Source organism: Zophobas morio, unplaced genomic scaffold, assembly GCF_036711695.1.
Source record: "Zophobas morio isolate AGI-343-1 ecotype UQ-CSIRO unplaced genomic scaffold, CSIRO_AGI_Zmor_V1 ptg000021l, whole genome shotgun sequence".
Lineage (NCBI taxonomy): Eukaryota > Metazoa > Arthropoda > Insecta > Coleoptera > Tenebrionidae > Zophobas > Zophobas morio.
The window spans coordinates 14,359,664-14,385,775 of NW_026972126.1; the positions used below are offsets into that span (position 1 = coordinate 14,359,664).

Consider the following 26,112-nt stretch of genomic DNA (forward strand, 5'->3'; position numbering starts at 1 on the left):
TTTCTCGATATTAAATTTTTCGACTCTTGAATTTTTCCGATTTTACAAATTTTGGGTTTTGCAATTGTTCGATTCGATTAATATTTTCTTGATTTTTAGTATTTCAATGTTTCGATTTACCGTTTCTTCATTTTCTCGATGTTTCCATATTTTCCGATTTTTCAAAATTGAAAAACCAAAAATCGAAACATTCAAAATTGAGAAACTTAAAAATCGAAAAAGTGCCAGTTTTTTCGAAAAACAAAATATGGATTGTAAAATCGAAATATTGAAAATTAAAAAAAACTGAAAATTGGATAACTGGAAATCCAAATAATGCAAAATTTAAAAATTTGAAAAAAATCAAAGATTGAAAATTTGAAGAATTTTATTGTCTATGTCTAGGGTGAAAACTCTACATGATTTTATAAAACTGAAGAAACATAAGTCTTATTGTAAATTTTGGAAATGACAGACAAGACAGACGGAAACGGGACTCTTGCGGTCATGAAACGTCGAGAAAACATGAAAAGGGCAAGTGAGGCTTACGCTTAGGAAATAATACCACGTTCTCACTGGATTTTTTCCCAAGCTTCTAGACGGGCATTGTGTTCGAGTACCCCGGCGACCTTACACCTTAAGGCGCGATTACAGGCATCCGGAACAGCCAATCCTGCACCCAACTTCGGCCGGTCTGCCCGGTCGAGTCGTGTAATCCGCGCTTTAGCCGCGACGGCCCATTCAACGAAGCTGCGACCTTTCGAGCGTCTCTCTCCCGACAGGTGAGACCCACGACGAATCCGCTGGGACCGTTAAAACCACGGGATGCCACGGATTTCACGAATTTTTCCGGCGTTTACGCGTACTTTCGAACTAACTGTGCATCATATACCTAGATATAATTGTGTCGCTATAAATCTGCGTTGCCGTTACTCCATCCGAAGTCGAGAAGAAATTTCGCCGCCCACCTACCGTGCCGCAACAAAGTGTTCGCCGCGGAATTTCATACATTTGGGATATTACGATAATTAATACGGCGCAACGTAGCCTGTTTCGCCATATTTAGCAGCGCGTGCATACTTCATCAGGCATTTTTCCAATCAGCATGGGAAATATTCGCGCCGTCAGTTTAAATATAACTACAAACACGGTCGTAGTCGACGTAATTCTGATTTATAACGTGGTTTGCGAAAAAATCACGTAACATGAAACCTGTTTTTATTTTCAAAGCGTCTTTTGCGTGCGATTCGGACGGTTTCGTTATTTTTTCAGCGTTCGGTTGCGGTTTTTATTGCAATTTTCTCGGCGCTGGATTCCTGGGGAACGGACGTTTATGGGAGAGCAGTGCACCAAGCGAGGACCGAACTTACAACTGAGGTGGGTGTGGGCTAATTTGCCGCGGAAATGTTGTTTATGCCCCCTATGCATAAGAAGGTAATAAATATCGCGACATGCAAAACGGGTTTGGGCTGGAACATTAAATTCTGACCATTTTTACGTCTGGGGAGTGAGCTGATCGCGAATTTCAGGGTTTCTGCTGGTTCGGAATCTCTAGCGTAGGAAAAAGTCGGGTCCTCGTTTCCGTCTGCCTGGTGTCTGCTGCTTATGTACTTGTGGTTTATTAATCCGCCCTGATTTTTTACCTTCAACGTCTAGATTAAAAAAAAGGAATTGCAATATAAAATTTAACAGTTTAACTTAACTAAGAAACTAGAAAATCCACTGCTCTGAAATCTTACAAACGTTTTAAGGTGATCGTAAACATGGTAAATCGATAATCACAAATACAGATTTTTGGAAAAAATAAAAATCCATCTAAATACAAGATGGACAAAATTGTACCACAAAATGTTTCAACTTTTCTAGCACTAGTACTAATATGTAAGTGTTCAAAACTATACCGAGTCGACTTTATCTTGTCCAAATTTTATAATAAGAGGGGAATCATTCAAGTTTAGTTTTGGAAATTGCATATTAAGAAAATCCATTTTTGTCTGTCTTACGTTCCCTGTGTCTTATTTTTCTTTTAACAATTTCAAAAAATTTGAAGGTCCTTGTTGTCTCCCAGGTCATTGCGATTAGCTCAGAAACAATTTGAAAGAACCTTTGGGCCTTTAGCGTTCTTGTTTGAAAGAATTTGAAAGACTCTAGGGGAACGACTGTTTTCGTTCAGAAAATATTTGAAAGAACCTTGGAGTCTCTGGAATTTTTTTTTTTCTGTAAGAATTTGAGAAAATATTATTGAGGCTCTTCGTTTTTTGTTGTAGAACGAATTTGAAAGAACCTTAAAGGCTATTGGTGTTTCGTTTTTGAAAGAAGTCAAAATAATCTTACGGAATCCTGGTATTTTGATTCAGAACATATCTGAAAAAATTTTGGGGCCCCTCATGTTTTTTTTTAAGAACCTAAAAGAATTTTTGGGGCTGAGATATATCGTTTCTAAAGGCTTTGAAAGAAACCTGGGACTCTCTGGTGTTTTATTTTTGTGAATTTAAAATCTTGGAGGCTCCCGCTGTTCCGTTTTCGAAAAAATTTCAAAGGTTCTTGTTTTGTTTTTAAAGAGAGAATATTGGGGTTCTACTGTTTTTTTTTACTAATTTTAAAATATCTGGGGGGATGGTGTTCTTTTTTTTTTAATTTGCTGGTGTTTTTCTTTTGAAAGAATTTAAATAAGTGATGGGGTTCCTGGTTAGAAAAAAATTAAAGGAACTTTGGGGACCTCTGGTGCCTTGGTTTCGGACGAATTTAAGAGTACATATTTTGAGGTGCCAACTGCATTTTTTTTTTTTAATTATGGGTTTTTGCTGTTTTTAGAACGAATTTGAAAAAATCTTAGGAGGTCGTTGGTGCTCTATTTTTAATGAATGTAAAAGAACGTTGGAGACACTTCTGGTATTTCCTTTTCGAAAGAATCTTGAAAGTTCTGGTGTTTTAATTCAGAATTAATCTGAAAAATTCTTACAAACCCTCGTGTTTTTTATGTAGAATTTAAAAGAATCTTGGGGACGAGTATATTTTGTTTTTAAAGACTTTGAAAGAATCCTGGAGATCGCTGGTGTTTAATTTCTAAAGAATTTAAAAGATCTTGGGGCTCCTTATGCTCTGTTTTCGAAAAAAAATGTAGGGATCTTGGGAGCTTCTGGTGTTTTGTTTTTGAAGATTTTGTTTGAAAGAATCGTGGGAGCTCCTGATATTTTGTTTTAAAAGGCTTTCATAGAATTTTGAGGATTCTTAGTGTTTCATTTCACAACGAACTTGAAAGAATCTTGGCTTGGGGGACCTATTGTTTTTCTAAGAATTTAAGAGAATCTTGGTGTTCCTGTGTCAAAAAACCTTGAGTCTCTAATGCTTTGTTTTTGAAAAATTTTAAAGAATTTTAGGGATGTCTTTTTTTTGAAAGAAATTGAAAGAATCTTGAAGCCCCTAAAAATCTTTTTTGGAAGAATTAAAAGAATAATTATTGAGGTTCCTCGCGTTTAATTTTAGAACGAATTTGAAATAATCTTGGAGGTTCCTAGTGTTTCGTTTTTGAAATAATTCTAAATAATCTTACGGGCTCCTGGTGTTTTCTTTCAGAATCTTGAGGACTACATTGTTTCTTTTTTAGAATTTAAAAGATTAAAGGTATCTTGTGTTTTGTTTTCGAAGGAATTTAAAAGAATCTCAAGTTTTTTATATTATTTTAAAAGAATCTTGTAGGTTTCTCGTGTTTGGTTTCAGAACGAGCCTGAAAGAATCTTAAGAGTCCTAGTGTTTTCTTAGTTTGAAAGAATCTTGATGTTCTTAGAACGAATTTGAAAAACTCTTGGGGGTCACTAGCATTTTATTTCTTACGAATTTCAAACAATATTGAAGACTCCAAATATTTTCGTTTCGAAAGAATCTTGACAGCTCTAATGTTTTCTTTTCAAAATCTTGGGAGCTCCAGGTGTTTTAAGAATTTAAAAAAATCTTGGAGGTTAATGGTGTTGTGTTCGAAAAAATTTGAAAGTATTTTGGTGTTTTGTTTTTGAAGACTTTGTTTGAAATAATCTTGGGGGCTCCTATTGGTTTGTTTTAAAAGACTTGATAGAATCTTGAAGATTCCTAGTGTTTTTTTCGGAACGAATTTGAAAGAATCTTAGGGGGCCTATTGTTTTTCTAACAATTTAAAAGAATCTTGGGGTTCCTGGTTAAAAGAATCTTGAGAGCTTCTGGTGTCTTGTTTTTGAAAAATTTGAAAGAATTGTTGAGTCCCGGCTTTTTCATTTTGAAAAAAGTTGAAAAATCTATTGGTCGCTGGTATTTTTCCTTTGAAAGAATTTTAAAAAGCGTTGAGGCTCTTGATTGGAAAGATATTACAACAACATTGGAGAAGCTTTCGCAGTAATTCAAGAGTATCTTGAGGTACCAAGTATTTAAAAAAAAAATCTTGGGGAGTCCATGGTTATTTTAATTTATAAGAATCTTGGCAGCTCCTGATGTTTCGCCTTCCAAAGAATTTGAAATAATCTTGGAGATTTTTAGTGTTTTGTTTCAAAACGAATCTGAAATAATTTTGAGAGCTTTGGTGGTTTTTTAAGATCTTCAAAAAATCTTGGTGGCTCCGGGTGTTTTGTTTTAAAAGGATCTGGTAGAATCTTGGGACTTCCTAGTGTTTTATTTCACAACGAACTTGAAAAAATCTTTGGAGCCCTATTGCTTTTCTATGAATTTAAGAAAATCTTAGGGTTCCTGGTTAAAAGAATCTTGAAAGTCTCTAGTAATTTGTTTTTCAAAAATTTGAAAGAATCCTAGGGATCCTTGCTTTTTCATTTTCAAAAATGTTGAATGAATCTTAAGGTCGTTGGTTTTTCTTTTAAAAGAATTTAAAAATGTGTTGGGGCTCCTGGCTGAAAAGAGAATAAAGGAACCTTGAAGGCCTCTGGTGTCTTTTTTATCAACGAATTTAAAAATATCTTGAGATCCCCAATGTATTTTTTAATTCAAACAATCTTATGGTGTTTTACTTTTTATAAATTTAAAAGAATATTGGTGCTTTCAAAGAATCTTGGGGTTCCTGTTGTTCTGCTGAATCTTGTTTTTTAAAATGTTGGAGCTCCTGGTATTTGGTTTTCAAAAGAATTTAAAAGGATCTTGAAGTCCCTGGTGACTTTTATTATTAATTTGAAAGAATCTTGTAGGCTCATAGAGTTTTTTTAGAATAATTTAAAAAAAATCTTTGGGGGTCTTTGGCGTTTTATTTTATGAATTTAAAAGAATCTTGGAGGCTCCTGGGTTTCGTTTCAGAACAAATCTGAAAGAATCTAGAGGTCTTAGTGTTCTTTTAAGAACTTGAAAGAATCTTGGGGTCTCTGGTGTTTTGTTTTAAAAAACTTTCGAAAGAATTTAAAAGAATCTATTATTTTGATCATTCACGAAATCTTAAGATTATATTTAAAAAAACTGGCTATGCTCTCATTAGCATTATTTACTTATTATAACTCGTCATTAAAATTACGCCGTAATGCTCTGAATCACCCTGTATAAACTTTCCCATGCAAAATAGGTAACGTATAATTTTAAACCTCTCCAAATTGAGTTAATCGGGATACCTTTCAGATTACGCATAGATAGCATCTTAATAAAATGTCAAGCCGATTTACAATCCATTTAATCAATTACTTCCGGACTACAAACGATTTTTTATGAATCAATAAACTGCGTGAAACAATGGAGAAAGTTCACCTAATAAACAATTCTTCCGTCTAACTTATGCGTTCGGTTTATATTGACCATAACAACTGTCACAGCACCATTATCATTATTTTCACCAGATTTCACCTAACCCAAATCAAGCCAACACGAATCTTAAACACTCGATCGCCACACTGGTGCTGCGCCGGGCCCAACCCCACACCCGCACTATTCCAACAATTTCCTCTTGATGTCCGAGCACGATGAAGGCTGGCGCGCAAGAAAATCCAATCCAATCAGTCTCAACGTGTCTTAGGCGTCTTAGAGGTGCGCTCTACCGTAAAACTCCGGTTATGTAATCCAGGTAAAATTCTGATCTCCAGCACAGTAACAACAAAAACAGTTGTTCGTCTAGACTTGCGGTGTTCAGACTCGGCTACTTTTGTTGTAGAAAATATACAATGGATCGAGGAAGTTATTATCTTCGAGTCGAGCTGTTTTATTATGATATAACTAGCCGTGGCAGGACTGATTTGCATCTCATAAAAATGAACGCGGAATGCGCAGGTGAATCCTCCGGAGGAATTTTTCAACACGGGGAGGGATTCCAAAAGGGGACACGAACGTCAAACAAGCTCAGAACTCAGTTTTTTTGGAAATGGTCACAAAAGTAACGACTAAACTGATTTCAATGCGGCACTTGGTGTATCCAACCCTTGGTTATTATTATTTTTACAAAAGGCGCTTTCACTCTTCGTTCCCTCTAGGGTTTCGACAAAACATGTCTTGTAATCTCCTCAACCATCTCGATGTGGGGATTTGCCACTCGACTGAACAACCCTCGATCTGGTTTAGTGAAAGAAGCTCTGGGCCACTGCATCGGTGCTAATGAGGTCCTGCAGACCCATCGTCGTCCATGTCTGGCGACCATCGCGAACTTGACCTTTGCGGTTGTCGTCTCATATCATAAACTCGCAAATGGACATGACGCCTGCGGTCAGTCCCTCCAAAAAATTCTTGTCACGTGCGTCGTTTTCACGCACAACAAACTTGAACTCTAAACGGCCACAATGAATCATAACTCAGTGGTTGCACAAGAGACAACACGAAAAGAGATTACGTTAATCCCTGCGCAAGAATTATTATCTAACGTTTCCTCGAGAATTCCAAACACACGCGAGATAAGCAGCATCCGTACAAATGATTGCATCTCATTTAACTATCGGCATATTATTAAAGCAGATGCGGAGATTAATGAAATCGTGACCAGGAGAGTTACACATCGGATGGTGTCGTTTGGAGTTCTTTGAACTTAATCTGGAAAAATTGGTCGGAGGTTGTTTTGACAGAACTTCGATTGTACATGAAGTGGAGTCCAACAAATCACGTTTCTTTGGAAATTATCATTTTTTGCGATTTTTGTTTTCTGATAAACTCTATAAAGTAAAAACCAGTGGCGTAAGTAACACTTGACTTAAATTTTTCAATTGTTCAATTATTCATTTTTTTGGTTTCTGGAATTTTTCGATTTGCGTTTTTGCGAGTTTTTAAGTTTCATTTCGCTTTTTTATTTTGGTTAATTTTTCAATTATTCGATTTTCCAATGCTCTCATTTTATAATTTTCCTTTTTTCAATATGGAATTATTCAATTTTTGGATTTGCAATTTTTCGGTTTTCAGAATTTTTCGATTTTTCAACTTTTGGATTCTTAATTTTTCTCATTTTAATTATAAACTTTTCGGTTTTTTGTTTCTTCAATTTTTGATTTGCAATTTTTTTAGTTTTCATTTTAGATAAGTATGTAATGATTATAATTTTAAAAATTTTTCACTTTTTCAACTTTACCATTTTAGAATGGTAATTTTTCCATTTTTCACATGTTGAATTTTTTAAAAGTTTTTCATTTACTGGATTTTTAATTTTTCGATTTCTTATTTTTCAATTTTTCGGTTGCAATATTACAGTTTTCCGAGTTTACAATTTTGACGATTCTATAATAATTTTCCGGTTTTGCAATTTTTAGGTTTTCCAATTTCTCGATTCGGTTCGTTTTTTCGTGTTTTCAATGTTTCAATTTTTCGTTTCTTCAATTCCTCGACTTTTGATTTTCCGATTTTTCGACTGTTCGAATGAAAAAATGGAAAATTTTAAAATTATACAACTAAAAAATCATAAATAAAAAAAAACAAAAAAGTAGAAAATGAAAACAAAAATCTAAAAATTGGAAATCGAATCGTTTTTATTTTTTTCCCGATTTTTTAGTTTTTCCATTTTTCAGTTTTTCGAATAAAAAAAAATGGAAAAATTGCAATATTGTAAAACTAAGAAATCAGAAATGAAAAACGAGAAAGCATAAAGTGAAAACTTTGTAAAATCTAAAAATTGGAAATCAAGAACTTGAAAAATCGAAGAAACAAAAAATTCAAAAATACATAAAATCGCAAAATCGAGAAATCGAATAATTGAAAAATCTAAAATTTCAAAAGTTGTAAAAATAAAATATCGAAAAATAGGAAGATCGAAGAAGTATAAAAGTGAGAAATCGAAAAATTGAAGAATCGAAATCATTGAAAAATTCCAAATCTGAAATAACGACAAATTGCAAAATGAAAGAAGAATTGAAAAATCAAAAAATAAAAAAATCAAAAAATTGGAAATCCCAAAAACAAATATCTAAAAATTGAGAAATCGAAAAATTAAAAAATCCATCAATTGGAAAGTAGAAAAATCAAAGATCAAAGATAAAAAAATCGAAAAATTGAAAAATCGAAGAAATAAAAATTGAGAAAACGAAAATTTGAAAAGACGAAAAATTTTAAAATCTCAAAAATTGGGACATTGAAAAATTGAGAAATTGAAAAATTAAAAAATCGGTAAATCTCGGAAAATCGAGAAATCGGAAAATTGAGTAACTGAAAAACATAATACATATTTAAAAACTGGGAAAAATAAATCGAAAAATTGAAATTCGAGAAATCAAAAAATCAAAAACTCGAAGAATTGAAAAATGTAAAATTGAAATATAGAAGAAAAAATTGAGAAATGGAAAAATCGAAAAAACAAAAAATTGATAATCGGAATATGTAATTAAAAAAATCCAAAACCGAAATATCGAAAAATTGAAAAAATCCCAAAAACTGAGACATCCAAAATTGAGAAATCAAAATTAAAAAATTTAGAAATCGAAAAGTAGAAAAATCAAAGTAGAAAAATGAAAAAATCAAAATACAAAAATCGAAAAACTGAAAAATGAAAAACCTGAAAAACCTAAAATTGAAAAATCGAAGAAGTAAAAAACCGAGAAATCGAAAAATCGAAAAGAGGAAATTAAATAGAAAAATCCCAAAAAGAAATATCTAAAAATCGACAAATTGAAAAATCAAAAGCCTCAAAAATATAAACTTGAAAAATCGAAGAAATAAAAAATTGAGAAAACGAAAATTTGAAAAGACGAAAAATCGAAAAAGTGAAGAATCGAAATACTGAAAAATCCAAAACTCTAAAAAACCAACCATTGAGAAATAGAAAAATTGAGAATCGGAATATGTAATTAAAAAATTGAAAAAATCCCAATAACTGAGACATCGAAAAATAGAGAAATCAAAATTAAAAAATTTAGAAATCAAAATAGAAAAATGAAAAAACCAAAATACAAAAATCGAGAAACTGAAAGATGAAAAGCCTGAAAAATCTAAAATTGAAAAATCGAAGAAGTTAAAAACTGAGAAATTGAAAAATCGAAAAGTCGAAAAATAGAAAAATTTAACGAAATATTGAAGAAATTGAAGTAACAAAAAATTGAAAAATGGAAGAAAAATTAAAGATTCGAAAAACTGAAAAACTTAGACGTTGAAAAGCTGAGAAATCGAAAAGTCCCAAAATTGTGAAACAAGAAATCTGAAGAATCGAAAAATTGAAGAAATAAAAGTCTGAAAAATCGAAAAATAGAAAAATCGAAAAAGTATATAACGAGAAAACGATAAATCGAAAAATTGAAGAATCGAAATCATTGAAAAATTCCAAAACTGAAACAACGACAAATTGCAAAATGGAAAAAACTTGCAGTCAATAACTTTAAAAATTAAAAAATTTTAAAATTCCAAAAAGAGATATCACAAAATTGACAATCAAAGAATTAAAAAATCGAGAAATCGAAAAGTCGAAAAAACAAAATTCAAAAAATCGAAAAAATTAAAAATCAAAAACCTTAAAAATCCCAAAACTGAAATAACGAAAAATTGAAAAATGGAGGAAAATTCTAGGAATCGAAAAATGTAAAAATTTCAAAAACTGAGGCATTGAAAAATTGAGGAATCGAAAAATAGAAAAATCTAAAATTTAAAAAATCGAAGAAGAAAAAACAGAAATCAAAAAATCGAAATAACAAAAAATCGAGAAATCGAAAAATTGAATCGAAATATGTAATTAAAATATTTCAAAACTGGAATATCAAAAAATTGCAAAATATAAGAAAAACTGAATAAAAAAAAAGCAAAATCCCAAAAAACTGAAAGAGCGAAAAATCGAAAAACTGAAAAATGAAAAACCTGTAAAGTCTAAAATTGAAAAATCAAAGCAGTAAAAAACTGAGGAATCGAAAAATCGAAAAGACGAAAAATAGACAAATTGAAAAATCGAAATACTGAAAAATCCCAAAACTGAAATAACAAAAAATTGTAAAATGAAATAAAAATTAAAGAATAGAAAAATTTAAAAATTGTGAATTGAAAAACCTGAAATATCGAAAAATTGAAGAGATGAAAAAGCGAAGCATTACAAAATCGAGAAATTCAGAAATGGGAAAATAAAAAATCGATTAATCGAGAAATTTAAATATTGAAAAATTGAAGTGCAAAAAATTGAAAAATTGTAAAACTGAAACATCGGAAAATAGAGAAATCAAGAAATGAAGAAATCTAGAGATAAAAAATTTGAAGTATTGACAAATCTCAGCAGTGAAATATCGAAAAATGAGTAATTGAAAAACTGAAAATTAAAAAACCGGAAAATTTAAAAATAGAAAACTTTAAAAAATCCAAAAAGTGCTAAATCGAAAACAGAAAATATGTATTGTAAAATAGAAATAATGAAAATTAAAGAAATCGAAAAATTGGATATGGATAATTGAAAATCCAAAAATTGCATGATTGAAAAATTAATAAAACTGGAAAATTGAAGAATTAAAAAATCAAAGATTGAACATTTGAAAAATTAAATAAACAAAACATTACATAAAATCCAAAGAAACATTGAAAAAAATAAACGAAATGAAATGAAAAAGCGCAAAATTGTGATATAAAATCGAGAATATGAAAATTAAAAATCGGCAAAATGAAAAATAAAATTCAAGAACTTGAAAAATTGAGGAAATGCAAAATTGACAAATCGAAAATTGGAGAATTGAAAATGAAAGAAAAAATCTGAATAATAACATTAATGTAGTTTCACATTTTCAGGAAAATGGAGTCAATCGTTCTTGATTTAATTAATAAAATAAATTACCTCATCCATTAATTTTTGGGGTCACCCTGCATAGGTAATTATAAAAACTATGAGTGCATTGATAAATCACAAGTATAGAGTCGTTATATTTTGCATATTTCGAAGATGATTTATTATGATGACGATAACCTTAAAACATCTGCAAGATTTCAGAGCATTCAGTTTTGCAACGGAAAATGTCATAGAATTTTGATTGTTTTTCCAAAAATCTTGATGTCTACGGTGAAAACTCGTCACAAGTGCGAGACTACCTAGCTTATAAAATTATAATATGTATATATATTATTGTAAATTTTGAAAATGACATCATCGCATTATCCAAATTTAGCCTTTTGCCATCTCTAACATAAATTCAAAATTTGACAACAATCGGTCCAGTAGTATCGGAGATTACGTGTCTAACAAAAATTGATACAGACAACAGACAAAAAACAGACGGAAATGGAAGACCACTTTTTTCGTACTCTAGGGCTCATGAAGTAAAAATAAACGCGACGCTAATGGAGTAGTTGCGGTATGATGAACTCTGCACTTTGTTTATTCGCAAGATGACAATGTTGCAACAAAGCTTTTTCAGCGTGACTTAAGTAGGATTATTTGTCGACTTAAGCGAAATTAGCGTGCTAATTCCGTGACTGGGTCAATCGCAAATCTGCTTGCTTGAGTCCAAAGCGGTTTAACTGTTCAGAGTCTTAAGACCTGAGTGCTTTGGACCGCTGATAATTCATGTGAGAACGGTAATGTCACACGACTTCATTATGAGCGATAATGCAGAAGACTACTGGCTCAGGTTGTGCTTAATTACCCATTATGAACAGCAGCGAGGAATCTTTAATACCTCCGCAGCAATTTCTTCGGTTTCATCGAACCTTCCTGACATTCTTGCAGATCTCATAATCTTACCCCAGTCATCTCTTGTCAGCACTTAGCATACATTCCTGCCGCCCATCCCACAAACCACATAATAACCATCTCAAAAAGACCTCAAAAATACAAACAACCATTAAGTCTGCCTAGAACAATGGTTTGGAATTAAATTTGCAGATTACTCCGAACGCTGTTGAATAATTTATTGTCATTTGAAAAGATACTTGTTAATAGCAAAGAATGTTCTTCCCACTGAACCACGTTTTTAGGTGCCTCCTGCGGAGAAGACCGTTATGAACATCACGAAGAACCACCCAACTTTCCGTTTCCTCATTTCCGAATTTTTACCCGCTAATGGACAACACGCCCACGTACGGATGAAGAAATCTCCTAATCCCGATAATTATGACCGTTTTGGTCGAATGCGTCGGCTTCCGGCTGGCCGATGGAACGCTGTCATTAGTCCACGGGTCAACACCACATCCTACAGGAACCACGAACATTATTTCAATGAAGCGCCCCAAGGCAATCGCTTGAGCCCGATTTTTCCCTCAATGTTGTCAATTTTAGTACTGATAATGATAAACACATTTTTTCTAAGGCCGCTCCAGCGGGTCATGCCGGCTGCCCACATGCAGTGGATGGAAATTAACGGTCGCTCCCAATTTTTTTCGTATTTGCCAGGCAATTAATAAATGATTAACAGGTGGTACATTATTTTGAGTAGGTGTACTTGCGAGCGAGCAGACTAGATTTGATCATCCGTAAAAATTACAATGGGGAGATTTTTTTCGGCGTCATGAATTCTTTTGCTCGGACAATGGATGTTTTGTGCCGGCGAAGTTGTGAAATAAATTAATTGTTGGTATTTGCTGGGTGAAGTGAGACAGCAGGTTCTTTCGAAGGTAACGTATTGGAAGAAGTTTGGGTCGTTGTTAATGGGTAAAGAGCGGATTCTAGGGCGAATACCTTTTAATTTTGGTTGGAGACAAATACACGAAAGTTTTCTCTGCCTATTTTATTTTTTCCTGCCTATTTTTCTTTTTCCTGCCTATTTTACTTTTTCCTGCCTATTTTGTTGTAAAATCTGAATTTTCTAGATTCCTAAGCACATGTTTCTTCCGAAGGTCACATTGACTATCTCCAGTAGGTACTATAAAGAAAGATAGTCCAACCCGAGTTTTGGGTAAAGGGTTGGGGAATTCCGTTGGCAAAATTTTTATTTGACTATTTTTTTTTTTGTTTTTGATTTGTCAAACTGTCGTTTTTCAATTTTTCGATTTGCAGTTTTTGGTATTTTCAAATTTTGGCTTTTTAAATTTTTTGATTTTTGAACTCTTGAATTTTTCAGTTTTACGATTTAGTCGTTCTTAGTTTTGCAATTTTTATATTTATTTTTTTTTAACTTTATGATTTTTAATTGAGGGTATGTATTAATTTCGACAATGAAAGCACATCGATGTCGTTCGAATGTTTTAGAAATTATACAGTTTCTTAGCTTTACGATTTCCAGTTTTTTGATTTTTATTTTGCAATTTTTTAATTGTACAATGTTTCGATTTGCAAGTTTTTGAGTTTTCAATTTTGAGTTTTTCAAAATTTTGATTCATCGTCATTTGATTTTTTCAATTTTTTAACTGGATTTGTCAATTTCTAGATCGTTTATTCAGTTTTTGGATTTTCCAATTTCCCGATTTTTCATATTTCGATTTTTAAATTTTCCATTTGTGAATTTTTGTTTCTTCTATCTTTCGACTTTACAATTTTCCGACTTAATTAATTTAAGTTTTCGGTCTCCCAGATTTTTGATTTGCAATTTTTCGATATTGCAGTTTTGCACTTCCTCAATTTTTCAATTTGTAGATATTTTTGAATTTTTCCTTATTTCAATTAATCAAGATTTCAATTTTTAGCTTTTAAATTCTTCAACTTCTCATTTTTTTTAATGTTTCATTTTCCCAAATTCTAAATTTTAATTTAACTAATTAAATAACTTAATTGAACTAATTTAAATTAAATAACTCAAAAAAAAAGTTTAAGTTTTTCAAAGCTTCTTTTTATCAGTACTCGAATTTTTCAATTTTGCGATTTTATAGTTACTTAGATTTTTACTTTTTCGATTTAAAATTATTTTACAGTTTTTCGATATTACCATTTTTCGCTTTCAAGTTTTGTAGTTTTCAATTTTTGTTCCTTCGATTTTTCGATTTTTCAATATGTAGATATTTTTGTTTTCCTTTATTTGAATTAAACGATAATTCAAATTTTCATGTCTTCATTGTTTGATTTGCAGTTTTTTTAGTTTTCAATTTTTACTGTTTTCAAATTTTAGATTTTAAATAATCAAGTTCTCATTTTTGCATTTTTAAATTTTGGACAAAATGAACTGAAATTTTGAAAAATTGTAAAGCCGGATTTTTTTTCATGTTACTCTTGTATTTTGGAAGTGTTTCTTCGAACAATGGAAACAACCAAAATAAAAAATCAAAAAATGGGAAATCTAACAACCTAAAAGACAAAAAAATAAAATATCGAAAAATAAAAAAAAAATTAAATGGAAACTCAAAAAATTGTGAAAAACTGAAAATTCGAAAAATTCAAAAAGCAAAATTTTAAATTTGAAATATCGAAAAAGTAAAAAATCCAAAAATTAAACTGGAGACTCAAAAAATTGCAAATCAAAATATTGGAGTAAGGAAAAATTAAAAATCGAGAAACGGAAAATTCTGAACAATGAAAAAACGAAAAAAATAAAAACCCAAAAGTTGAAAACTCAAAGAGATGCTAATCGAAAAATGGATTTATTAAAAAAATCGAAAAGTTGCATTACGGACACCCTACATATTAAACGACATCAGTTTTGCGTACACTACAGATGCAAGATTCGAGTCCGTCCCTGTGTGACGTAATTATAGGGACAGCGAATACCCAACTTCTAAGATGAGAGTAACAATAATTTTTCACATTGATTTTTAAAATGTTAGAAAAAAAAAATGTGCAGCAATACATCTGAAACATTGTGTGATGTTGAGAGATCCGTCTCAAGTTTCTAGGTATAAAAATGTTCTAACAGATAAATAAAAGGAAATTTTTTTTGCCGAAAATTTTAAAAAATATCTAATTTGTTGTGCAAATTTTAACGAATATTAGGATCACTGAGGTTATTTTAGGTCCTATTTTTACTTTTTTAGCCGAAAATCCTCTCTTTATAGGTACAGGGGATTAACGATATGATAATACGGAGCTGGAGAAAGCTGTTACACAAGTAATATATTCTTTCATTTTTAATGATGTGTTCCTTATTTAAATGGTAAGAGGTACGAAACTTGGATTAGATTGAGCTTATTGTGGGGCTCAATGTCACTGTAATGCTCACCTTGGAATATTAGGTGAACAGCAAATTTTGGTACTTCGTTATCCAAACACTGATTCAACAATGACGCCTATAGGTTAAACTTCCTTAAATGTCACTTCCTTAATTACATATTGTAATAGACACGATTGTTATTTAATACTAAATTTAGCCACACATTTCAACTCTCGAATTCTTTGAAGAACAAATGTTTCCACACCATAAAATCAATGAAAATAAAACCACTCACAAGGAAGCAAACACAAACACTTTATATTACTTCCATACATGACCATCTTCCACCGCTTATCACAACTTCACACATACTGCGACATTGCGACAAAATACTAAAACATAATAGTTCTCGTAATTGCACTCACCTTCCTTTTCAGTCCTTCATTAACTGCCAGCCGAGTCGGGAATGTACAGTATGTTTCAAATTAAAATGTCAACGCGAACGTTCAAAATTTTAACGCGAGCGTTACCCAACGCGACTTTGGCAATTAAGCCTACTCGAAAAATAGGCGCAGATATTGAGATAAATGCGATAGTTGACCCGTGCTGGAATGCGTCACACCCTACAAGAGCATAAATACGGAGCAAAGCGTCGTACCGTATCATTTTAAGCATCGTACGGTGCCCCATTTTTGAACGTACGGAATGTTCGCAGCGTTCACGATCTCGACGTTTTTTCTCGTTTTGTTCTTGAGCTGTTTGGTGGCAAACGCGTTATTGTCCCCGCAACACCGTGGACGCGCTTCAAGAGATAGGTGGTCACCACCTTTATTTTATTGTTACATATTCTGAATTCTGAATTAAAACTTTAAAGGGTTTTTATTATTGTTATTATTATTAATATTAATATTATATGTGTACTAAATTTGTATTTACTCTAGTCTTTTTACGAAAATTTTTTCGACTGTACCGAGATGTCTTCAAAAAACTTAAAATTTTGATAATTTTTGAAAAATAAATATTGATAGTTATTTATTCCAAGGATCTTTTTAACAGAGGGTTAATAGACACAATTCTAAAAATGTCAAAATTATACATATACGAGAACATTATTTTCCATTTTGTAATTTACTTGGCAAAATTTAGCATGAACATTTTGGAATCTTTGGTGGTGATAATTGCACACATTTTTATTAGCGTGAGCTACACAATCAGCAGATGGACAGAAACGGAGGACCTATTGTCTCTTATTATAAGAACTACGAAACGCCAAGAAATACAAATTGATATATAAAGGACAGGGAAGATCATAAAAATTAAGCAACAAAGACGACCCTAATCGGATTACAACGTACCAAAATTTATAACACTACCTCTTTTAGCCGGTCGCCAGCTGGTTTACGTAGAAAATTCTAGAAACTATATTCAGGGCAGGACACTATTCTATTTGTTCTATTGTCTTGGTACATGTCGCCTTTCTTAACACCTAATTGACGTTTTCATTGTTCCTTAATTTTTATGATCTTCCCTGTCAGGTGCTAGTTTGCAAGAATTGTAAGGTGCAATAGTTCTATGCAGTGGCGCAGATGTTTTCAAAATTAGTCAAAAATTGTCCAAACAGTACTTCTCTCTCCTCTGAAGCACAACCAATTCATACTATAGAATATTTTAGTTAACAATTGTCCTTCTTTAGCGATTTTAATATGTATAATACACCATGAATTATGTCTTCAGAATTTTGGGAAAATTAAATAAACGGGCTCTAATTTTGTTTTTAATGCGACAACGTCATTAATTTTCTAGAAGGGTTGTCAAAATAGATTTCATTTGTTGTTCTGTGATCTTTAAATCAATGTTAGTGACTTGTCAAAATTTCAAAAAATTCGTTTAATAAATTCTAAAATAAATTAAGATTTGAGATGACATCGTTAAATGTTTGGAGGGGACGAACAAGGGAATTATGATCAACAATTTATCATATTTACGTTAATCATGTGCAAAATTTTGGACGAATCGGTTTGCACTTTCTATATCAAACTATAAAATTTTGACGAACAATTGTGATTTTTTTTCCAGAAATCTGCATGTTCAAAATTGAACATAGAGAAGGATTAATAAATCTCAGACCATTTATTTTCATAAAACTAGTTTCGACTATATAAACTAGTTATCATCAATAGGAAACAAAATAGTCCAAAACAATAAATTCTTTACATTTTATTTGTAAAACTTCGTCGCCATCACATATACATATAGAAGCACATCATTTTGCACATTTTGAGTAGAATTTACTTGTCAAAATTTTTAGATGACATTGTAAAATTTTTGGTGGGAATAATCACACAAATTTTTATTAGCGTTAGCTACAGGATCAGCAGAGACGGAAACGGAGGACCTACTGTCTCTTATTATACGAACTACGAAACGTCAAGAAATACAAATCGATATATAAAGTATGGTGCAATATTCCAGCAAAATTCCGAATAAAACTACGATAGTTTCTTTCTTTAAACAAAACTTGTCAATTGGAAATTTTAAATCAACATACTTAGATCAAGGAGATCATTGTAAAAAATAAGACAGTAGTTCCATTCAGTGGCGCAATATTTTCAAAATTAGTCAAAAATTGTCCAAACCGTACTACTCTCTCCTCTGAAGCACAACCAATTCATATTATAGAGTATTTTAATTAACAATTGTCCTTCTTCAGTGATTTTAATATGTATAATACACCATGAATTGTCTTTAGAATTTTGGGAAAATTAAACAAACGGACTCTAAAAATTTTTTTTAAATGCGATAACGTCATTCATTTTCTAGAAGCGTTGTCAAAATAGATTTCATTTGTTGTTCCGTGATCCTTAAATTAATGTTAGTGACTTGAAAAAAATTTCAAAAAATTCGTTTCATAAATTCTAAAATAAATTAAATTTTGAGATGGCATCGTTAAATGTTTGAAGGGAACGAACAAGGGAATTATGATCAACAATTTATCATATTTACGCTAATCATGTGCAAAATTTTGGACGAATCGGTTTGCACTTTCTATATCAAACTATAAAATTTTGACGAACAATTGTAATTTTTTTTTCAAAAATCTGCACGTTTAAAATTAAAAATAGAGAAGGATTAATAAATATCAGACTATTTATTTTCATAAAACTAGTTTCGACTATATAAACTAGTTATCATCAATAGGAAACAGAATAGTACAAAACAATGAATTCTTTACATTTTGTTTGTAAAACTTTGTCGCCATCACATATACATATAGAAGCACATCATTTTGCACATTTTAAGTAGAATTTACTTGTCAAAATTTTTAGATGACATTGTAAAATTTTTGGTGGAAATAATCACACAAATTTTTATTAGCGTTAGCTACAGGATCAGCAGATAGACGGAAACGGAGGACCTACTGTCTCTTATTATACGAACTACGAAACGTCAAGAAATACAAATCGATATATAAAGTAAGGTGCAATATTCCAGCAAAATTCTGAATAAAACTATGATAGTTTCTTTCTTTAAACAAAAATTGACTATTGGAAATTTTAAATCAACATACTTAGATCAAGGAGATCTTTGTAAAAAATAAGGCAATAGTTCCATTCAGTTGCGCAGATGTTTTCAAAATTAGTCAAAAATTGTCAAAAGAATAATTCTCTATCCTCTGAAGCACAACCAATTCATATTATAGAGTATTTTAATTAACAATTGTCCTTCTTTAGTGATTTTAATATGTATAATACACCAAGAATTATGTCTTTAGAATTTTGGGAAAATTAAATCAACGGACTATAATTTTTTTTTTAATGCGATAACGTCATTAATTTTCTAGACGGGTTGTCAAAATATATTTCATTTGTTGTTCTGTGATCTTTAAATCAATGTTAGTGTCTTGCAAAAATTTCAGAAAATTCGTTTCATAAATTCTAAAATAAATTAAGTTTTGAGATGATATCGTTAAATGTTTGGAGGGAACGAACAGGGGAATTATGATCAACAATTTATCATATTTACGCTTATCATGTGCAAAAATTTGGACGGCTCGGTTTGCACTTTCTATATCAAACTATAAAATTTTGACGATTAATTGTGATTTTTTTTCCAAAAATCTGCACGTTTAAAATTAAAAATAGAGAAGGATTAATAAATCTCAGACCATTTATTTTCATAAAACTAGTTTCGACTATATAAACTAGTTATCATCAATAGGAAACAAAATAGTACAAAACAATAAATTCTTTAGATTTTATTTGTAAAACTTCCTCGTCATCACATATACATATAGAAGTACATCATTTTGCACATTTTAAGTAGAATTTTACTTGTAAAAATTTTTAGATGACATTGTAAAATTTTTGGTGGGAATAATCACAGAAATTTTTATTAGCGTTAGCTACAGGATCAGCAGATAGACGGAAACGGAGGACCTACTGTCTCTTATTATACGAACTACGAAACGTCAAGAAACACAAATCGATATATAAAGTAAGGTGCAATATTCCAGCAAAATTCTGAATGAAACTATGCTAGTTTCTTTCTTTAAACAAAAATTAGTCAAAAATTGTCCAAAATTAATTAACAAATAAAATAGAAGTATATTATTTTACAAACTTTAAATAGAATTTACTGGCCAAAATTTTACAACCACGGAATCGAAGTTTTGTGGGGATAATCAGATAAATTTTGGTTGGCGTTCTACCATCTACATGATCAACAGACGGAAACGTGAGACCTACTTTTTCTTATTATAGAACATCGAGACATGAAACTGGGATTTACATAGACAATAATTTTGAGTGTCAGCCGTTACTAAACCTTAACCTCGACCATAATTGCACAATTACGCAAATAATAGAAAAGCACTGCCTCAAGATAATAACGAAACGCCATTTAATACCACTTATTCCGGTCACTGATTAATTGTTAATATTAAACCAAGCAACCGACTTTCATTGACGCATTACAATTACTATTTAGTTACCCACACTGTGAATCACGTACCCATTACTTATTACATCATTAATAAAACATAATTCCGCGAAAGCTAACCCAGAACAATGCAACTATTTGCACGAAACTTGTTTAAAAAAAACCTTCATATCATAATTGCAATCCACACACACCTCGCCAGCCAGCATTGTACAAATCCGTCAATATCGTCAACAAACCCACCAGACCCATGCTCTGTATTAGCAAATAGTTAAAGTGCACATTTCTCTGATAAACAAAGCAAAGTGCTGATAATAAATCAATTCTCGAAATATTTACAAATCGTTTAGCCATTCGACATTCAAGTGCAATGCCACTTGCCCGCAAATGTCAAAAGTCGCTTTTACAACTATACAATCATGAATCACTCGCTAAAGAAAAAAGCAAATCCGGTACCCACGTATCGACATTCGTTTAATTATAAATCATCGCCGATTCAATAATGTGTATTCAAATTTGAGTCCGTTGACCGCTGCTGTGTTTGATTAACGTTACGCCACGGTGGGGCTATTTCGGACCCCCTGTATTTGCACAGCAATCGACGGGTCTTGTTTACGAGAACAAATCAAGCATGCGATTGTTTAGTAATTGCGGGTTTGTTGGCAGAAAATTGGCGCTTGTTTTAATTGTGGTAATTGGAGGAATTTATCATTTATCGGGTGCTAACGAGGCGAGACGGAGAACGGATTTCGGGTTTTTGGGTTTGATATTTTGGTTTAAGGGTGTGACGCTGCCACTAGGAATTTCTTCATTCGTCGGGAATTTCAGACGTTATTAACCTGGCAACAATCAAGGCCGAATGTGTTTTCACGGGTCGCAGAATAAAGAAATGCGGGTTTCCGGTTTCCGTCTGTTTGTCTGTGTAATTTTATTAGATCAGTGATTTTCGAAACTACCAGACAGCATTATCTTGACAATTAACCCATAAACATCAAGACGCTTACCAGAATTTCTTTTTTTTTTTATAGATGCCTTGGGTAAAAAATCAGGGTGGATTCATAAACCACACGTATAGGAGTATGCTATTTTATAAAATTTACACAAAATTTTGAGGGGACGATTAAATGATTTTTATCGACATTTTCGTAGGATACTTAAACAGTACATACACTCCACGATGAAGTAACAGTTGTTCTTTAGTAACATATTAGAATACAGAATGTTTCAAAAAAAAGAATACATGTACATATTTTACTGATTATCTCAGAAATTACTCGTCTAAGCTTCTCATCTAATTAGTGACAGTGTTTAAAACCGGTCGGAAGCAAACTTAACACAATAGACAAAATGACTTTTTTCCAAATTTCAGCACAAAAATCATTGAGTTAAGTAATTAGAAAAAAGTAACAAATTGGATTGCAATAAGAGTTTGTGGATAAATATAAACGAAATTGAATTTGCTCGCATTTCAAAACTGTAAAATTTCGCACTATATTTCAAAACTGCTAAAAATATAGTTCCGGTTTTTCAATACGGAATATTGAATTTCGGGCGTTATTAACGAACTGGCAACACACAAGGATGAGTGTTTAAATTTGAATATCATTTTAGGTAAATGGCTGTTATTATAATTCTCATTTTATTATTATTAAATGTAGGCGGGCGGCACATTACTGTATTCCTCATATTTCAAAACTGTTAACAGTATACATAGGGCAATACAGAGTATTGTCCAAATGACAAGCTTGATTAAGGGTGAAATTTTGTAAATAACTTACAAGCTTTAGACCATATATTTTATAGGTAAACAAAAATTCGTGATCAGTTTCTTAGTTTCTGGATTTTTACCAATAAAACAAGTCTACGCCAACTGAGCTGCACTCCGTGTCATTTGGTCAATGTTCACTATTTCAAAACCGGAACTATAAAACTTCTGTAAAGCAATTTCAAAAAGAAACGTGAAATTGTGACTCAGTATTATTGGATATATAGACTGGGCAAATTGCTAAGTATTATATCTATTGTAAATATAATAATGTTTAAAACACTGTCAAAGTAATTCACAAATATTTATAGTTGAAAATACATATTATGAATGAAGGAGAAGGGTTTTTAAAGCATTTATGCCAACAAAGCCAATGTGTTGTGACCTCGTTGGATGATTTATTGACACTAGAAATATTTTCATTCATGGTAAATTTCGGGCGGATTCATAACCCACAAGTATTGGAGTATGTTTTCATTTTATCGAATTGAAATGGCGTTTGCTAACACAAAGATTCTTTCCTATTTAAATGATTTTTATCGAAATTGTTTTAAGAACGACAAAATTTTAATCAAAATTAATTCATCCTGTAGAGAGGGACCTTATTAATTAATACACCCTACGATCAGATAACAGTTGCTCTTTAGTAACATATTACGATACAGAATGTCTCAAAAAAAAAGAATACATGTACATATTTTACTGATTATCTCAGAAATTACTCGTCTAAGCTTCTAATCTAATTAGTGACAGTGTGTAAAACTGGTCGGAAGTAAAGACAAAATGACTTTTTTCCAAATTTCAGCACAAAAATCATTGAGTTAAGTAATTAGAAAAAAGTAACAAATTGGATTGCAATAAGGGTTTGTGGATAAATATAAACGTAAGTGAATTTGCTCGCATTTCAAAACTGTAAAATTTCGCACTATATTTCAAAACTGCTAAAAATATAGTTCCGGTTTTTCAATACGTAATATTGAACTTCGGGCGTTATTAACAACCTGGCAACAAACAAGGATGAATGTTTAAATTTGAATATTATTTTAGGTAAATGGCTGTTATTATAATTCTCATTTTATTATTATTTTAAATGAATGTGGGTGGGCGCCACATTACTGCATTGTCAAATTTCCGAGAAAATGGGGTGAATCGATTTTTATTTCATCAAAAAAAAAGGTTTAACATTTTTAAAGCACGCCACTGAGTTTATCACATATAGGTGCTCTTATACTGGTATAAAATGTGACATGGCAGTTTGTTTTCTTTTTTTTTTGGAAAATCTGGCTGAAAAATCACGCCGGATTCATAACCTACAAGTATTGGAATATGTTTCTTATTTGATAAAATTTAAATAGCGTTTAATAACACAAATTTTAGGAGGACGTCACCATATTTAAATGATTCTTATCGCAATTTTAGTAGAATGCTATCATTGATTTAAGAATTATCATCCTCTAGAGACAGACCTTATTAATTAATACACTATTCGAAGAGATAGCAGTTGTTCTTTAGTAACATATTACGATACAGAATGTCTCAAAAAAAAAAGAATACATGTACATATTTTACTGATTATCTCAGAAATTACTCGTCTAAGCTTCTAATCTAATTAGTGACAGTGTGTAAAACTGGTCGGAAGTAAAGACAAAATGACTTTTTTCCAAATTTCAGCACAAAAATCATTGAGTTAAGTAATTAGAAAAAAGTAACAAATTGGATTGCAATAAAGGTTTGTGGATAAATATAAACGTAATTGAATTTGCTCGCATTTCAAAACTGTAAAATTTCGCACTATATTTCAAAACTGCTAAAAATATAGTTCCGGTTTTTCAATACGTAATATTGAACTTCGGGCGTTATTAACAACCTGGCAACAAACAAGGATGAATGTTTAAATTTGAATATTATTTTAGGTAAATGGCTGTTATTATAATTCTCATTTTATTATTATTTTAAATGAATGTGGGTGGGCGCCACATTACTGCATTGTCAAATTTCCGAGAAAATGGGGTGAATCGATTTTTATTTCATCAAAAAAAAAGGTTTAACATTTTTAAAGCACGCCACTGAGTTTATCACATATAGGTGCTCTTATACTGGTATAAAATGTGACATGGCAGTTTGTTTTCTTTTTTTTTGGAAAATCTGGCTGAAAAATCACGCCGGATTCATAACCTACAAGTATTGGAATATGTTTCTTATTTGATAAAATTTAAATAGCGTTTAATAACACAAATTTTAGGAGGACGTCACCATATTTAAATGATTCTTATCGCAATTTTAGTAGAATGCTATCATTGATTTAAGAATTATCATCCTCTAGAGACAGACCTTATTAATTAATACACTATTCGAAGAGATAGCAGTTGTTCTTTAGTGACATATTACGATACAGAATGTCTCAAAAAAAAAGAATACATGCACATATTTTACTAATTATCTCAGAAAGTACTCATCTAAGCTTCTCACCTAATCAGTAACAGTGTTTTAAACCGATCGGAGCCAAGGTCAGCATCAAATCATTAAGTTAACTGATTAAAAAAAGTGACAAATTGGATCGCAATACGAGTTTTTGGGCAAATATAAAATAAATTGAATTTGCTCGTTTTTTGAAACCTACAAAATAAAAATTCGTGATCACAGTTTCTTAGTGTCTGAATTTTTACCAATAAAACAAGTCTACGCCAACCAGGCTGCACTCCGTGTCATTTGGTCAATGTTCACTATTTCAGAACCGGAACTATAAAACTTCTGTAAAGCAGTTTCAAAAAGAAACGTGAAATAGTGACTCGGTCATAGCGCTTTTAACAGTGGTATTACTGGTATAGAACTGGGCAAATTGCTTTTATATCTACTATAAATATAACAATGTTTAAACGTTGTCTAAAGTTCACATGTATTTATAGTTAAAAATATTATGAATGAATGACCAACAAACCCAATGTGTTGTGATCCTTTTGCCCGATTTAAAGCGCTGTTCTCAAACTTCGAAAATCCAATACAAACAAAGTCAAAATTTGGAATTTTGGCCCAAAAATAAATCTGTTCTTTGGCCACATGAACTTTTACAGAGAGATGTGTTGTAAATTGTACCATTTCAATATATTTGTGGTATTTATCTTCCTAGGTATAGTGTGTCATAAGTCAAAAAGGCAAATTTTGAAATTCTCGAAAAAGTGGAAAATGGTACAATTCCGAAGACCATGAACCCCAACAGTCTTCCTTATTGTTTCGGGTAACATTTTCACGGGTACCCCAAAAACCAGTACTAGGACCTCTGCTACCAAGTTATAAGCAGCGTTTCTAGATTTTGATTGCTTAATCCCATTTCAAATCTTTATTAACCGCTTAGTTTGAGTAAAATTCAGTCCTCACTTTCAATCAACTGACTCCAATTACCACACTCATTATTCCGCTACTGGGTGTTCGTCGAAATTAAGCCTTATCCGACCGTTGAACACCAAAGTCGTGTATAAACAAGCAATTATTATAATAAGATAAAAGTAGGTTTACCTTCCGAGTGGTCGCCAAATCCAGGCAACGGCTTAAAAATCCAATTTATCGAAATGACCGGCAGCGGTATGACCGAGCGTGCACTAAACGTCAAGAAATGTCACCAATCTGTCACAACAAGCCACAAATCCGCCAACTACGACGTCGCACAAACAAATACGACCCGATTATGCATGAGAGTCAACAAAACGGTTATGGTTTATGCGAAACATCGGCACCACGTCCACAAGCCACTCGATCTACAACTACTTTGAAATCTTTTCCGTCCGTTCAACAGGTAGTCGGCGCAGGCGAAACAAAAACATTACGATACACTCGTGTGGTTTCGTTAACGGTCGATCTTAATTTATGCCTATTCGGATTGTGGCCGTGTGGTTTTTACCGAGCGCGGTTTTGTAATAATTCGACGGAGGGGGGTTATGCTTCGGAAAAAATTTGAAGAGCGTTTTTTGAAATGGACCGAGGCGAAGTGGAGGGGCGATATCAAAAGAAGTGTGGGTTTGCATTTTTTTATTTAAAGTGAGTTGTTCGACACAAATATAAGGAGTTTTAATTGTGTTCTACTATACACCATAGGTGTTTAAA

General features: G+C 31.9%; 1 protein-coding gene across 2 annotated transcripts in view; it reads right to left on the bottom strand.

The window, feature by feature from the left end:
• The window catches only part of LOC135132286 (rho GTPase-activating protein 20-like), a 208,373-nt gene extending 182,573 nt beyond the window's left edge, over positions 1–25,800 (bottom strand). For both annotated transcript variants that reach the window (XM_064060320.1, XM_064060319.1), the window contains exon 1: positions 25,528–25,800. The gene's annotated coding sequence lies outside the window, so the exon portion shown is untranslated. The remainder of the gene's footprint in view (positions 1–25,527) is intronic.
• Between the last annotated feature and the right edge of the window lie 312 nt (positions 25,801–26,112).